The sequence below is a fragment of the Ranitomeya variabilis genome, chromosome 4, assembly GCF_051348905.1.
Source record: "Ranitomeya variabilis isolate aRanVar5 chromosome 4, aRanVar5.hap1, whole genome shotgun sequence".
Taxonomy (NCBI): domain Eukaryota; kingdom Metazoa; phylum Chordata; class Amphibia; order Anura; family Dendrobatidae; genus Ranitomeya; species Ranitomeya variabilis.
Genome location: NC_135235.1, coordinates 304,737,117 through 304,755,084, shown reverse-complemented (window position 1 = coordinate 304,755,084; position 17,968 = coordinate 304,737,117). Strand labels below are relative to the sequence as shown.

At 44.2% G+C, this 17,968-nt stretch overlaps 1 protein-coding gene across 9 annotated transcripts in view; it reads left to right on the top strand.

Moving 5' to 3' along the window:
* ACOT7 (acyl-CoA thioesterase 7) overlaps positions 1-17,968 on the top strand; it is a 218,064-nt gene that overhangs the window by 16,481 nt on the left and 183,615 nt on the right. The gene's annotated exons all lie outside the window — the stretch shown is intronic.

Sequence of the window (17,968 nt, the reverse complement as noted above, 5' to 3'; positions counted from 1 at the left end):
AACTTTGAATGATTCACTTTAATCCAGATGGTCATACCACACAAAAACAGTAATAAATAACATTTCCATCATCTCTGCTTTACATCAGCACCATCTGTCAAATGTTTTTATTTTATTAGTATTTTAAAATTGTAGCAGTAATTTTTCATTTTTTTCAAGGAAATGTACAAAACTCTATTTTTTTAATGGACCTATTAAGTTTTGAAGTGGATTTGGGGGACCTATATATTGGTACCTCCTAAAAGTGATACCATTTTAAAAACTGCACCCCTCAACGTATTCAAAATTGCTCTCAGGTAGTTTATTAACCCCTCAGGTGCTTTTCAGGAATGAATGCAAAGTGGCATAACAAAAATGAAGAAATTTTATTTTACCATCTAGATGCTGATAATTTCTGATCAGACCGCCATATAGTGTGTCTGTAAAGTCATGGTGCACTTTTGACCAGTCACTGGAAAGCAACAAAAAACGATAGAAATGTGAAAACTGCTCCAAATAAAAGAAAAACTCTCCCAGTTTCATACTTATTCAGTGCAGTTCTATGTGGGCTCCATTTGTTGCACTACACACATCCAAACGATAGTGAAGTTCTTGCCACACACGAGTAAGGACATCTGGTGTAACAGAGTTAATAACGTCTGTGATTCTCTGTTTTAAGTCATTAATGTCGCTGATACGTTCAATGTACACCTGTTGCTTCACATAACCCCAAAAGTAAAAGTCTAAGGGCGTCGGATCCGGGGATCGTGGTGGTCATGGCATGACAGAACCCCTGCCTTTCCACCGCCGGGGGAATGCTCTATCCAGAAACTCGCGAACAATAGTGGCGTAGTGTGGAGGAGCGCGGTCCTGTTGAAAGATGACACCTTCTGGAAATCGTGGCACTGCATACAATTCCAACATGTCAAGATACGTGTTTGCCGTCACAGACCTCTCTGCGACTAAAAAATGGGCCTATCACCTTATCATGCATCAGGCCACACCACACGTTCACTTTAGGCTTCTTTCACACTTCAGTTTTTTGGCGTCAGTCACTTCCGACATAATGACGGATCGACGGATCCGTCACAATAGTTGAAAAAACGGATGTAACGGATCCGTTTTTTTGACGGATCCGTTACTCGGGGGTTGTATATACTTTTTGGAGCATGCGCAATTGAAAAAAATTGAAAAAACGGATTGGGGCGACGGATCCGCCGAAATGACGGTCGCGACGGATCCGTCGCCCATAGGTGGCCATTCTATGAAATGACGGACGCGACGGATCCGTCGCGATCCGCCATTTCAACGCAGACAAAAAACGTTGCAATGACCGTCAATGTCTAGATGACGTCCGCCAAATTTTGACGGATCCGTCGCATGACGGATGGAACGGACGACCATCCGTCACAATCCGTCGCTAATGCAAGTCTATGGGGAAAAAAACGAATCCGTCGAAAAAAAAAAACGGATCCGTTTTTTGAGGAAAATGGCGGATTTAGACTGACGCCAAACAACTGAAGTGTGAAAGAGGCCTTAGGGGTGTTACGCTTGTACTTATCGTAGGCATGAGGATGTTCAGCAGCCCATATTCGGACGTTATGGTGATGAACATGTCCACAGATATGGAAGGTCACCTCATCGCTAAACACAATCTTCCGCAAAAATCTTACATCATTGTCGATCTCATGAAACATATCTGTAGCAAACGCGCATCATTTGGGTCTATCCGCCGGTTTGATAGTGGTCAACAGCCACAATTTGTACTCCGTAAAACAGAGACGTTTCTTTAACACCTTATGAACTGTAGTCTTGTTTAGGTGTAATTGTCGAGCGCACACACACACACGGATTATTTAGGGCTCCTTGGGTAGCTATCCCGTATAGCCTCTACAGACTCGTCACTGACTGATGGCCTACCAGAACAGGGCTTCTCCTCCACCAAACTGCGGGTTTCCTTCAACTGCTTATCCCACCGAGTAATGTTATTCCTATGTGGTGGCGCTTCGTATAAACGCGCCGATATTCACGTAGCACTTTTGGTCACGGATTCGAATTTAGCGAGCCACAGAACACGCTGAACTTTCCTCTGTACCGTCCACATCTCGACTGGCATGGAAACCCACACAGTTGGCATAAGCTTGTGGGTGCATGATGTCACAGAACTGGCAGTATATTAATCGGAGTTCAGTTTATCAGGGGTTAATCTGACTGGGGGCTCAGCAACAGCTTAAATGAGTTTGTGTTGTTTGATTGGTTCTTGTTATCTCTCCTCATGAACAGGTCTGATATGATTGGGCCAGAGAAAGAGCGCCAAAATGTAAACTATAAATACATCCTGTGACTGGTCAAAAGTGCACCATGACTTTACGGACACACTGTAGTTGGCAATTCATGGCCAAATAACGGCCGTAAAGTCTGCCATTGCAAACATCAAGACCACACAATCAAGGTCTCAGGGTGCCGATGAAGATAAAGAGGAAGCCCCCACACTGTTAACCATTTAGATGCTGTAGTCATTATTGACAGCAGTAATTAAGGGGTTAAACGGCAATAGTACCAACACTGATTGTGGCTGATGCAGCAAGTTGTCAGCTATAGTGTACAGCTGACAGCTGCTGGATTGTCACCAGTACGTGGATGCTATTCTCTTATATCACAGGTCAGTAAAAAGATGTATTGGTGGTCACTGAGGTTAGGTTTTACCTACAGCGCCACCACAGGAATGTGGAGGAATTGCAGATGAGCTGGGATCTCATTTGCATTGTGCAGAATTCGTCAATGTAACGTCCCCCAACAGATCCCATTGACTTATGTCGAGGTCCACTGAGTTCCACCAAGGTGTCTGTCATTTACACAGGGAACAGAAAAAAAACCTTGAGACTGTCAGGGTGTGTGCAGGTGGTTGGTTTGGGCCCTGCATTCCTGCTTGCGCCTACCTAGGGAAACCGGGTACGTTTGCGTGTGTTATTTTAGTGTGTTGATTAATGTCATGTCTTTAAGTGCTAATGTGTTATGTTTTGCTTACATAAGTATACCTCTTGTGGTAGGGACTGTTAGTAATCTAGTGTTTAGTATAGTATGGGGCTATGTAGTGCTTGGGACAGTAGAGGGCGCTATGGAATTAGAAAGTAACAACATGTTAGATTTAGATTGCGATAAGGTAGAAACCGTTAAATAGTTCAGCCAATATGGGGGGCTAGTGGGAGGAGCTAGAGCTGTGTGAGGAGAATTGTTCTAGAAGAATAGTTCAGCCAATATGGGGGGCTAGTGGGAGGAGCTAGAGCTGTGTGAGGAGAATTGTTCTAGAAGAATAGTTCAGCCAATATGGGGGGCTAGTGGGAGGAGCTAGAGCTGTGTGAGGAGAATTGTTCTAGAAGAATAGTTCAGCCAATAAGGGGGGCTAGTAGGAGGAGCTAGAGCTGTGTGAGGAGAATTGTTCTAGAAGAATAGTTCAGCCAATATGGGGGGCTAGTGGGAGGGGCTAGAGGGAGGAGCTAGAGCTGTGTGAGGAGAATTGTTCTGGAAGAAAGTGACAGTTGTGACAGAAAGCTGAACAGAGCAACAGTGTAGAGTTGAGAGAGCGAGGCAGCCTGGAAGAATCGGTGGCTAGTCTGTGGGTTACCTCCCGTGACATCTGGGACTTGTGGTCCAAACAGGAATTGCGGAGGCAACCTGAATTTTCGCCCAAGATAAGGAAAGCGGACCTGGAACACTGAATATCAGCTAGCTGGATGGTTCAGGAAGCTGCGGGCCTGGGAACCACGGTGCAGGAAGAAAAGCTGAGGGAGCAGACCAGGGAAAACGCAGGAGATGGATTACTCGTGTATTGTGAAAATGGATGGACTGTAACTGTCATGAAGAGGCCCAAGTTCAGTAAAGTTTCATTGGAAAAGAACAAGGGCTCTGATTATATTTGTGTGTGTCAGGAAAGGACTGGAGCTCTGTATTCTGAAGGGATTTCTGACCCACAGGTGGGTGAGATACTTGACACACACAGCACACCTCAAGATGGATATTTTATTAACGCAGCGGGGTGTGATGGGAATACAGCAGCCCCTTGGCACGACTACCACCCTGGGCCCCGTTACCAAGACCGCTGCATTATTAAAATGTCCATCTTGAGGTGTGCTGTGTGTGTCAAGTACCCTCATTAGTTTCCACGCTGTATAATGGCCGTTGGCTCCCACGCTACCTAGTGAAGAGAGAATCCAGCACTCATCCGATGAGTGCCACATTCTTTATTCACTGAGTATATCATAGAATATTAGAGTTGGAAGGGACCTCCAGGGTCATCGTGTCCAACCCTCTGCTCAATGCAAGATTCACTAACCCATCTCAGACAGATGTCTGTCCAGCCTCTGTTTGAAGACTTCTATTGAAGGAGAACTCGCCACCTCCCGTGGCAGCCTGTTCCACTGATTGATCACCCTCAATGTCAAAGTTTTTTTTCTAATATCTAATCCGTATCTTCTCCCTTTTAGTTTCATTCCATTGCTTCTCGTGTTTCCATGTGCAAATGAGAATAATGATGATCCCTCTACACTGTGACAGCCCTTCAGATATTTGTAGACAGCTATTAAGTCTCCTCTTAGTCTTCTTTTTTGCAAGCTAAACATTCCCAAATCCTGTGATTGTTCCTCATAGGGCACACATTGCAGTCCACTCACCATCCTGGTGAGTGGTATCCTATTCTATATGGAGTGGTATTCTACCCTTGCACAGTATTTTTATACAGAGCAATGTACATCCTACCTACAGTATATATTACCCCACATTACCAACCACGCTATATAATTGACCCGTATTAGTTCCCATGCTGTATAGTGACCCCCCTTATTGGGTCTTACGCTGTCCCACATTATATCCCAAGCTGTAAAAGGCCCCCAACACTAGCTTGCGCACTGTATATTTGCCCCACATTATCTCCCACTATGTATAATGGCCCCCATTAATCCACAAACTGTATAATTGCGCACAGTAACTCCATTGCTGTATAATGGCCCCCAAATTTGCTCACACTGGGTAAAAATGTCCTAACCTTAGCTCCCACGCTGTGTAATTGATCCCACAATGTATAAGGGCCCCCCACAGTAGTTAATACAATGTATGAGGGGGGCCCCCATACCCTGATACCACCACAGTTGCACCACAAGTTTTGAACAAAATAAAAAGCGTCATATACTCGCCTAATCCACAATCTTGACGAGTCCTCCAGAAAAACGCATGTGGACAAACGTGCTGTCATGTAACCGACGCGCGCACACACAGGACCTGAGTTTCGTTATGGCAACATGATGTCACCATTCCAGGACTCCTGACGTCCTGCATGTGCGCCGGCGTCTCGGCCAGTTTTGTAGACCGCAGGCCTAAAAGCAGCTTGCTCTCTACAGAAAGGAGAGTGGAAGCGCGTGGAGATCATGTATCCCGGCACTACCTCCGAGCTTAACTATACCAGCGAATTGCGCACGCTGATATAGTTAACGTTAGTATAGCTCCTGGTGGGCCTCTCGGAGCCCAGGTTTGCCACACCACCTGGCCCCCCCCGGTGGTAAAGTTACTGAAGCTGAGGGACTAGACAAAGTACTGCCACTGGCGTCTTGGTGCTCCCAAAAAACTCGATTTGAAGCTGGACTTTATAGGAGATTGTTATTTTTACTGTATGGTGCTGTCATACTAAAGCATCGCAGTATAGAGTTCAAGCACCCAAATTATCGCAGTTTTAACTCACTAATAGAATTTGTAAAAGTTATATTAAAACCATGTAGAAAATATAAAAAAAAAGTTAAAAGAAAAAAAAAGTTTAAATCATCCCTTTTACCATCTGAGAACAAAGAAAGAAATTAGGAAATAAATGGATATTTGGTAGATGGCATCTGTAAAAGTCTGGTCTATAAGAATATAAAATTAAAGAGGACCCTTTTCACCTTCATGACCAGGCCAAATTTTACAATTCTGACCAGTGTCACTTTGAGGTAATAACTCTGGAACGCTCACGGTGAACTCAGTGACTTTTTCTCCTGGTGCTGAAGTCACCGCAGTTCAGCCCGGCTGGGAATGCAGCCTCAGTGACCGTCAGTAACGTCAATGATGAAACTGCTGGTCACCGTTGCTGCGCTCGTAGCAGCTCATTCACCAGTGGTTCTTAGCCTGAACGGTCGCGTCTTGGCACCGTCTAGGTTGAAAACTATTAATCCTCAGACATGGATTACGGTGTGGGACAGAATGTTGGACAGCTGAGGGATATTTTTGTTTTATTACAGGAGACAAGGGCTTCTCAATGGAATGGGCATTGTGAGTATAACTGTGTTTGTTATTTTGTATTGTTTATTTTTATTAAAATGGAAAAGTGTGTTTTGTTTTTATTTAAAATAAAAGACTTTATTCAGGCTGTCTTTATTTACAATACAACTGTAGGATTAGTAATGGAGAGTTGTCTTATAGATACCTGTCCATTACTAACCAGTGGGCTTGATGTCACCAGACAATACAAAGGTGACATCAACCCCACAAATATTTACCCCATTTGCCTCCATTGCAGGGCAAGTAGGAAGAGCTAGGCAAAGCACCAGAACTGGCGCATCTAATAGTTGTGCCTTTTCTGGATGTATGTGGGCTGTTATTTTTATCTGGGGGGGGTCAATATGCATGGCCCTTTACCAGCCTGAGAATTCCAGCCCCCAGCTGTCTGATTTAGCAAGGCCGGTTGTCAAAAAAGGGGGAACCCCACGCTGTTTTTTTAAAATGTATTTTATTTAAATAATTTAAAAAAAACAGCGTGAACATCATTCTATTGATAACTAGCCTTGCTAAAGCTGACTGCTGAGGGTTGCAGCCCGCAGCTGTCAGTTTTGCCTGATTGGTTATCAAAAATACAGGGGGACCCACACCGTTTTATTTATTTATAGCTCAGTTGGTGGCTAATGAATACTCCCATTATCCGCCTCCTTTTCTCACTGTTATTAGCGGCAGCAGGTGTAGGCTGATGGGAGTATGTCCCATCAGCCACCAGCTTCTTTCACTGTTATTACTTGAATATAATGCTCATTGTTCTCTGCTGCTTGCGCTGATCACCGTCAGAGCAGGGGAGAATGAGCCTTCAGCCGGGGAACTGCACCAACTGTACTGCTGCTTACCAGGCGCCGGTACATGTGGTACTGATGAGTATGCACGTGTGCGGAACATTTTGCGGCCCGTGCTGCTGTTGAAAAACGGACATGTCAACGTATTTTGCCCGCGGACACACATTCCGTGGAAACACTGATATATGCACAGACCTATTAACTTAAATGGGTCTACATGTGTAAATGTGTCCGATATGTGTGAAAACTGTCACCACACATACCAGCCACACTCTGATAAAGGCCTTAGATTTTTTTTTTTGGGGACATATTGTATTTCGTGATAGTGATAAAATTTGTTCAATATGACTTGCATTTATTTGTGAAAATTTAGAAATTTTCAAACTTTTATTTTTTATGCCCTTAAATCGGAGAGTTATGGCACCAAAAAATGTAATAAATAACATTTCCCACATGTCAACTTCACATCCGCACAATTTTGATTTTTTTTTTTTTTTATTTGGAAATACATTTACAAAACCATTTTTTTTAGGGACCACAAGACCTCTTAAGTGAATTTGAGGGGTCTATATGACGGAAAATACCCAAAAGTGACACTATCCTAAAAACCACATTGAATATGTATATTAACTCTTCAGGTGCTTCACAGGAATTAATGGAATGTGTAAGGAAAAAATGAAGTTAACTTCTTTTTTTTTTTTCACACAAATTTTTCTTTAGAACCAATTTTTTTTATTTTCACAAGGGTAATGGGAGAAAACGGACCCCAAACTTTGTTGTGCAATTTCTCCTGAGCATGATGTTACCCCATATGTGGAGGAAAAGCACTGTTTGAGTGTACGGCAGGGCTTGGAAAGGAGGTAGCGCCATTTAACATTTTGAATGCGGATGCCATGTTGCATTTGGAGAGCTCCTGATTTGCTTAAACAGTGGAAACCCTCCACAAGTGATACCATTTTGGAAACTAGACCCTTCAGGGAACTTATCTAGATGTGTGGTGAGAACTTTGAACCCCCAGGTGCTTCACAGACATTTATAACCTTCAGCTGTGAAAATAAAGAAATCACATTTTTCCACAAAAATGTTTTTAGCCCCTAATTTTTTTTCTTTATCACAAGGGTGACCGGGGAAAATGAATGCCAAAATTTGTTGTGAAATTTCTCCTGAGTATGCAGATACCCCTTATGTGAGGGAAAACTACTGTTAAGGTACACAGCAGGGCTCAGAAAGGAAGGAGTGATGTTTTAGAACACAGAATTTGATGGAATGGTTTGTGGGTGTCATGTCGCATTTGGAGAGCCCCTGATGTGCCTAAACTGTGGAAACCCCCACAAGTGACCCCATTTTGAAAACTAGACTCCAAGAAATTTATCTAAATGTGTGGTGAGCACCTTGAACTTACAGGCGATTCACAGAATTTTACAACATTTATCTGTGAAAATAAAAAATATATATTTTTTGAGAAAAATGTTGTTATAGCCCCAAATTGTTTCCGTTTCACAAGGATAGGAGAAAATAGATCCCAAAATTTGTTGTGCAATACCCCATATGTGGTCGAAAACTACTTTTGAGGCACAGTGCAAAGCTCCGAAGGAACGATGTGCCATGTCGGAGTTCAGATTTTGCTGGACTAGTTTTAGTTTATGATGTCACATTAGCAGAGCCCCTGAGATGCCAGAACAGCAGAGCCCCCATAAGTGACCTCATTTTACAAATTACACCTCACAATTAATTCATCTAGGGGTGCAGTGATAATATTGATACCACAGTGTCACAGAATTTTAAACCTTTGGGCAGTGAAGAAAAAAATGCATTTTTACCACCAAAATTTTGTATTCGCCCCAAATTTTTACATTTTCACCGTTAAATTGGTAAAAATGACACCAAAATGTGTCCACAATTTCTGCTGAATGTACAAATACCCCATATGTGGCTATATAGTACAAATTAGCCATACAGTGAGATTCTGGAGGGACAGAGCGCTATTTGCCTCCTGGTGCGCAGATCTTCCTAGTATAGAATGTGGACTCCATATACAAAGCCCTTAAGTGCTAGAAGAGCAGAATCGCCTCAAGTGACCCCATTTTGTAAATTATTCCACTTTGTTAATTTATCTACAAGTGTAGTGACGATTTTGACTCGATGTGTTTTCCAGAAACAAGCAGCAGTTGATGTTGCTGAGTAAAAATTGCAAACTGCTGTTGTAAAACCTGGTACGGTGTAGTGCCCGTACATTGTGGCAAGCTCACACACCTGTAAATTAGGCGGGCTTTCATAAATACAGAAATGCCAAACATGGACGCTAACTCCTGGTATTCAACAAAAGTTGGTTCTCCGAAGGGAGGAGGCCATTTGGATACGCAGAATTTGCTGAATTTATTTTGTGGGGGGCAAGTAGCCATTTCACTTTTCCAGAGCCTTTGTACCATCAGTAACATGGAAGCCCCTTAATTTCCATTAACAAATGACAGACCTGTGTGGGGACTTGCTTTTTGTGTATTGAGTTGAAGCTTTTGTTGGGAACATTTTGCATAACATTTGAGATAACTTTAATCCTGCGCTCTATGTTGAGCAATTATATTGGGGTTTCCATCTAAATCTCTGAATGATGTGATTCAGATGAAACCCCTGAGGGATCCATTCACTATATTCAAGTAGTAATGTTACTCTGGTCTCCGTCTGGCCTCTGTTCAGGGTTGTCCTTTTTTTTTTTTTTTTTTTTCAGAGGTGCAGCACCAGATTGTAGGCCAGACGGTGTCCACAGTGCTTCCATCTCCCTCATTATAGGGAATCTTTTGCCGGAGTTCCATCTGAATAATTTATTTCAGAAATATACGTGGAAACCCTGGTGTAAGCGTTCAGCGTAGCGTGCTTGATTGTGATCCAATCCTTACTGCGATCTTTGGGAGGCAGAATGAACAAATCAGCAGCAGGTGAAAAGTGTTTTATTTATTTTTTTCACCATTCCCTGTGCAGTGTAAGTGATTAGACTACTTTATTCTTTGGGTCGGTGCGATTACAGCGATACCAGATTTATATCACTTTTTTATGTTTGGCTGCTGTCACACACTACTATGCTTTTTTTTTTGCAAAAAGCATCACCATATTTTGAGAGCTATAATTTTTCCTATTTCTGCCAACAGTCATGTTTGGGTTTGTTTTTTGCTGAGTTGACATTTTTATTTGTACCATTTTTGGCCACCTGTTATTTTGTTTTTCTCTTTCTATTCTGATTTTTGGGAGGCAGAATGAACAAAAGCCAGCAAGTCAGGAATTTTTTTTAATGTCTGTCCGTGTGCAGTAAAATTGATAAGGCATCTTTATTCTTTGGGTCAGTACAATTACAGCGATACCACATTTCACATTTTTTTTTTTGGGAAGAAGATGATGTTTTCAGAGATGCTGTATTTACTTTTCTTTTTGATCACGTTTTATTCTGTTTTTTTTGTTCAGCGCTATGATGATAAAGCATCGTCTTTTGCCTTGTGTGTTTTTTTTTTTTCTGCGGTGTTAACTAGTGGGACACTTTATAGATCAGGTCGTTCCGGATGCGGCAATACCAAATGTGTACTTTTTATTTTTTTTTTCCCATAAATATATTAACGATGGGTACAATATATTTTAAATGGTTTTATTATTTTGTGCTTTTGCTTTTTTTTTTTTTTTTTTGGTTACAGTTTTTTTCACTTATTGTTACTTTGTACCACTATGGGACTTTCACTTTTTGCAGTCCGGTCGCTTATAAAGCTCTAGATGGTGGCCTGATTCTAACGCATCGGGTATTCTAGAATATGTATGTATGTATGTATGTATGTACATCGCGCTTAACACAGCCACGTAGTATATAACACAGACAGCCACGTAGTATATAGCACAGAAAGCCACGTAGTATATAGCACAGACAGCCACGTAGTATATAGCACAGACAGCCACGTAGTATATAGCACAGACAGCCACATAGTATATAGCACAGACAGCCACGTAGTATATAGCACAGACAGCCACGTAGTATATAGCACAGACAGCCACGTAGTATATAGCACAGACAGCCACGTAGTATATAGCACAGACAGCCACGTAGTATATAGCACAGACAGCCACGTAGTATATAGCACAGACAGCCACGTAGTATATAGCACAGACAGCCACGTAGTATATAGCACAGACAGCCACGTAGTATATAGCACAGCCACTGCAGTATATAGCACTGCGCATGTAGTATAAAACACTGCCCAGGCAGTATATAGCACAGCCCACGCAGTATATAGCACAGCCCACGCAGTATATAGCACAGCCTACGCAGTATATAGCAGTGTGGGCACCATATCCCTGTTAAAAAAAAAAAAAGAATTAAAATAAAAAATAGTTATATCCTCACCCTCCGGCGTCCACCGAAGCTGTCCCGATGCGCGCGATGCGGCCGCCAGCTTCCGTTCCCAGAGATGCATTGCGAAATTACCCAGATGACTTAGCGGTACCGCTAAGTCATCTGGGTAATTTCGCAATGCATCTCTGGGAACGGAAGCTGGCGGCCGCATCGCGCGCATCGGTGGACGTCGGAAGGTAAGAATAGCACATTTTTTTATTATTTTTAACATTATATTTTTTTACTATTGATGCTGCATAGGCCGCATCAATAGTAAAAAGTTGGTTCGGGATGGGGCGACACACAGCCGCTGACTTGAGGGGAGTAGGGAGGGGGCACTGACTGGAGGAGAGTAGGGAGTAGCCAATTCGCGGCCGGACTAAGCCTGTCGCTGATTGGTCACGGCTGGCAGACCGCGAACAATCAGCGACGCGGGATTTCCGTGACAGACAGACAGACGGACGGAAGTATCCCTTAGGCACTAACGCTATGTAACGGATCCGTTAGCGCACCCATTGACTGCCATTATGTAGCGCATCGCAACGCATGTCATAATCGGCTCTATCTGCGCTAGCGGGTGACGGCCTCGAAACGCTGCAGACTGCGTCCGAGGGTCCGTCACAGAATGACAGAACATCGCTAACGCATACCGATTATGACATGCGTTAGCGATGCGCTACATAATGGCAGTCAATGGGTGCGCTAACGGATCCGTTACATAGCGTTAGTGCCGCTATGAAACGGATTCCGTCAGCGGACTGCCATTAACGCAATGTGAACCTAGCCTTAGACGATTATATAGATAGCAATTCAGCAGCTTCTTTGCTATGCTTTACAACTGTCAGCGCTGCACTAACAGACAAACTTGCTACACCATGATCTGAACATGGTGTAACAAGTTTGCTAACTCTGGTGACCCAGATGTCATCATGACATCGGGTGACCATGGCAACGATCAGGCCCCTGCGATGATGTCGCAGGGGCACCGATCGGAGGACAGAGGGGGCTCCCTCCCTTTGCATGCCAGCAAAATTCTGCAAATGATAACGATTGCAGCATTAAGCAGGTTAAAGTGCCTTGAACGGTTCGGGTACTGCTCCTGGCACGGAGTGCTGGGTAGCAGCTGTCAGAATCAGATAACACCCAGCGGCGATCGCATATACTGTGCATATATGTATATATGTGTGTGTGTGTATATGTGTATATGTGTGTATGTGTATATATATATATATATATATATATATATATATATATATATATATATATATATATACATATATACATATATATATACATATATATATATATATATATATACATACATATATATATACACTCACCGGCCACTTTATTAGGTACACCATGCTAGTAACGGGTTGGACCCCCTTTTGCCTTCAGAACTGCCTCAATTCTTCGTGGCATAGATTCAACAAGGTGCTGGAAGCATTCCTCAGAGATTTTGGTCCATATTGACATGATGGCATCACACAGTTGCCGCAGATTTGTCGGCTGCACATCCCAAAGATGCTCCATACAAGGCAGGATGGATCCATGCTTTCATGTTGTTTACGCCAAATTCTGACCCTACCATCCGAATGTCGCAGCAGAAATCGAGACTCATCAGACCAAGCAACGTTTTTCCAATCTTCTACTGTCCAATTTCGATGAGCTTGTACAAATTGTAGCCTCAGTTTCCTGTTCTTAGCTGAAAGGAGTGGTACCCGGTGTGGTCTTCTGCTGCTGTAGCCCATCTGCCTCAAAGTTCGACGCACTGTGCGTTCAGAGATGCTCTTAGGCCTACCTTGGTTGTAACGGGTGGCGATTTGAGTCACTGTTGCCTTTCTATCAGCTCGAACCAGTCTGCCCATTCTCCTCTGACCTCTGGCATCAACAAGGCATTTCCGCCCACAGAACTGCCGCTCACTGGATTTTTTTTCTTTTTCGGACCATTCTCTGTAAACCCTAGAGATGGTTGTGCGTGAAAATCCCAGTAGATCAGCAGTTTCTGAAATACTCAGACCAGCCCTTCTGGCACCAACAACCATGCCACGTTCAAAGGCACTCAAATCACCTTTCTTCCCCATACTGATGCTCGGTTTGAACTGCAGGAGATTGTCTTGACCATGTCTACATGCCTAAATGCACTGAGTTGCCGCCATGTGATTGGCTGATTAGAAATTAAGTGTTAACAAGAAGTTGGACAGGTGTACCTAATAAAGTGGCCAGTGAGTGTGTGTATATATATATATATATATATATATATATACAGTGCCTACAAGTAGTATTCAACCCCCTGCAGATTTAGCAGGTTTAATAAGATGCAAATAAGTTAGAGCCTTCAAACTTCAAACAAGAGCAGGATTTATTAACAGATGCATAAATCTTACAAACCAAAAAGTTTAGTTGCTCAGTTAAATTTTTATAAATTTTAAACATAAAAGTGTGGGTCAATTATTATTCAACCCCTAGGTTTAATATTTTGTGGAATAACCTTTGTTTGCAATTACAGCTAATAATCGTCTTTTATAAGACCTGATCAGGCCGGCACAGGTCTCTGGAGTTATCTTGGCCCACTCCTCCATGCAGATCTTCTCCAAGTTATCTAGGTTCTTTGGGTGTCTCATGTGGACTTTAATCTTGAGCTCCTTCCACAAGTTTTCAATTGGGTTAAGGTCAGGAGACTGACCAGGCCACTGCAACACCTTGATTTTTTGCCTCTTGAACCAGGCCTTGGCTTTCTTGGCTGTGTGCTTTGGGTCGTTGTCTTGTTGGAAGATGAAATGACGACCCATCTTAAGATCCTTGATGGAGGAGCGGAGGTTCTTGGCCAAAATCTCCAGGTAGGCCGTGCTATCCATCTTCCCATGGATGCGGACCAGATGGCCAGGCCCCTTGGCTGAGAAACAGCCCCACAGCATGATGCTGCCACCACCATGCTTGACTGTAGGGATGGTATTCTTGGGGTCGTATGCAGTGCCATCCAGTCTCCAAACGTCACGTGTGTGGTTGGCACCAAAGATCTCGATCTTGGTCTCATCAGACCAGAGAACCTTGAACCAGTCAGTCTCAGAGTCCTCCAAGCAGGGCCGGACTGGCCATAGGGCACTTCTGGCAAATGCCAGAAGGGCCGGTGCCAGTGGTGGGCCGCTCAATCCGCCGCCCCCGCCGTCGCATTCAACTATACCGGCGTATAGACGCCGGTACAGTTGAATGCAATGATGGAGGAGAGCGTCTACAGACGCTCCTCTCCCATCATTCCCCGCTCTGCCTCTGACACTGCGGGTGCGCGATGATGTCATATCATCGCGCACCTGCTGTGTCCCGGGCAGACTGCAGCTGCTGAGACAGGAGCAGGAACCAGGAAGCAACGCTGGGCACGAGGAGAGGTGAGGAGAGTTTTTTTTTTTCTGGACTGTGGGGCCATTCTCGGAGGAGGTGAGGGGAGGAAGAGAAGAGATGTGGGCTGTATATAGTCCTCTGTGGGCTGTGCTCTGTGCTGTATACTGCTGTGGGCTGTATATAGTTCTCTGTGGGCTGTGCTCTGTGCTGTATACTGCTGTGGGCTGTATATAGTTCTATGTGGGCTGTGCTCTGTGCTGTATACCACTGTGGGCTGTATATAGTTCTCTGTGGGCTGTGCTCTGTGCTGTATACTACTGTGGGCTGTATATAGTTCTCTGTGGGCTGTGCTCTGTGCTGTATACTACTGTGGGCTGTATATAGTTCTCTGTGGGCTGTGCTCTGTGCTGTATACTGCTGTGGGCTGTATATAGTTCTCTCTGGGCTGTGCTCTGTGCTGTATACTACTGTGGGCTGTATATAGTTCTCTGTGGGCTGTGCTCTGTGCTGTATACTGCTGTGGGCTGTATATAGCTCTCTGTGGGCTGTGCTCTGTGCTGTATACTGCTGTGGGCTGTATATAGCTCTCTGTGGGCTGTGCTCTGTGCTGTATACTACTGTGTGCTCTGTGCTATATATAGTTCTCTGTGGGCTGTGCTCTGTGCTGTATACTGCTGTGGGCTGTATATAGTTCTCTGTGGGCTGTGCTCTGTGCTGTATACTGCTGTGGGCTGTATATAGTTCTCTGTGGGCTGTGCTCTGTGCTGTATACTACTGTGGGCTGTATATAGCTCTCTGTGGGCTGTGCTCTGTGCTGTATACTACTGTGGGCTGTATATAGTTCTCTGTGGGCTGTGCTCTGTGCTGTATACTGCTGTGGGCTGTATATAGCTCTCTGTGGGCTGTGCTCTGTGCTGTATACTACTGTGTGCTCTGTGCTATATATAGTTCTCTGTGGGCTGTGCTCTGTGCTGTATACTGCTGTGGGCTGTATATAGTTCTCTGTGGGCTGTGCTCTGTGCTGTATACTGCTGTGGGCTGTATATAGTTCTCTGTGGGCTGTGCTCTGTGCTGTATACTGCTGTGGGCTGTATATAGCTCTCTGTGGGCTGTGCTCTGTGCTGTATACTACTGTGTGCTCTGTGCTATATATAGTTCTCTGGGCTGTGCTCTGTGCTGTATACTGCTGTGGGCTGTATATAGTTCTCTGTGGGCTGTGCTCTGTGCTGTATACTGCTGTGGGCTGTATATAGTTCTCTGTGGGCTGTGCTCTGTGCTGTATACTGCTGTGGGCTGTATATAGTTCTCTGTGGGCTGTGCTCTGTGCTGTATACTGCTGTGGGCTGTATATAGCTCTCTGTGGGCTGTGCTCTGTGCTGTATACTACTGTGTGCTCTGTGCTATATATAGTTCTCTGTGGGCTGTGCTCTGTGCTGTATACTGCTGTGGGCTGTATATAGTTCTCTGTGGGCTGTGCTCTGTGCTGTATACTGCTGTGGGCTGTATATAGTTCTCTGTGGGCTGTGCTCTGTGCTGTATACTACTGTGGGCTGTATATAGCTCTCTGTGGGCTGTGCTCTGTGCTGTATACTACTGTGGGCTGTATATAGTTATCTGTGGGCTGTGCTCTGCTGTATGCTACTGTGGGCTGTATATAGTTCTCTGGGCTGTGCTCTGTGCTGTATATAGTTCTCTGTGGGCTGTGCTCTGTGCTGTATACTACTGTGGGCTGTATATAGTTATCTGTGGGCTGTGCTCTGTGCTGTATGCTACTGTGGGCTGTATATAGTTCTCTGTGGGCTGTGCTCTGTGCTGTATATAGTTCTCTGTGGGCTGTGCTCTGTGCTGTATACTACTGTGGGCTGTATATAGTTCTCTGTGGGCTGTGCTCTGTGCTGTATACTACTGTGTGCTGTATATAGTTCTCTGGGCTGTGCTGTATATAGTACTCTGTGGGCTGTGCTCTGTGCTGTATACTACTGTGTGCTGTATATAGTTCTCTGTGGGCTGTGCTCTGTGCTGTATACTACTGTGTGCTGTATATAGTTCTCTGTGGGCTGTGCTGTATATAGTACTCTGTGGGCTGTGCTGTATATAGTACTCTGTGGGCTGTGCTGTGTATAGTACTCTGTGGGCTGTGCTGTATATAGTACTCTGTAGGCTGTGCTGTATATAGTACTCTGTGGGCTGTGCTGTATATAGTACACTCTGGGCTGTGCTGTATATAGTACTCTCTGTGCTGTGCTTTATATAGTACTCTGGGCTGTGCTGTATATAGTACTCTGGGCTGTGCTTTATATAGTTCTCTGTGGGCTGTGCTTTATATAGTTCTCTGTGGGCTGTGCTGTATATAGTTCTCTGTGGGCTGTGCTGTATATAGTTCTCTGTGGGCTGTGCTGTATATAGTACTCTGTGGGCTGTGCTGTATATAGTACTCTCTGGGCTGTGCTGTATATAGTACTCTCTGGGCTGTGCTTTATATAGTACTCTGGGCTGTGCTGTATATAGTACTCTGGGCTGTGCTTTATATAGTTCTCTGTGGGCTGTGCTGTATATAGTTCTCTGTGGGCTGTGCTGTATATAGTTCTCTGTGGGCTGTGCTGTATATATTACTTTGTGGGCTGTGCTGTATATATTACTTTGTGGGCTGTGCTGTATATATTACTCTGTGGGCTGTGCTGTATACTACTGTGTGGACTGTGCTGTATACTTCTACGTGGGCTGTGCTGTATACTACTGTGTGGTCTGTGCTGTATACTACTGTGTGGTCTGTGCTGAATACTGCTGTGTGGGCTGTGTTATCTACTACGCGAGCTGTGCTATAGTATGCAGGCTGTGCTGTATACTATGCGGTTTGTGCTATATAATATGCGGGCTTTGCTATATACTATGGGGAGTATATTATATTCTATGGGGGAGGCCATGTTATGTACTATGTGGCTGTGTTATATACTATTGTGGGGGTATATTATATTCTATGGGGGAGGCTGCGTTATATACTATGGGGGGCTGCATTATATTCTATGGGGGGCTACATTATATATTATGGGGAGGTGGGCTGTATTATATTCTATGGGGGTTACATACTCTGGGGTGGCTGCATTATACTCTGGGGTGGCTGCATTATACTCTGGGGTGGCTGCATTATACTCTGGGGTGGCTGCATTATACTCTGGGGTGGCTGCATTATACTATATGTGGG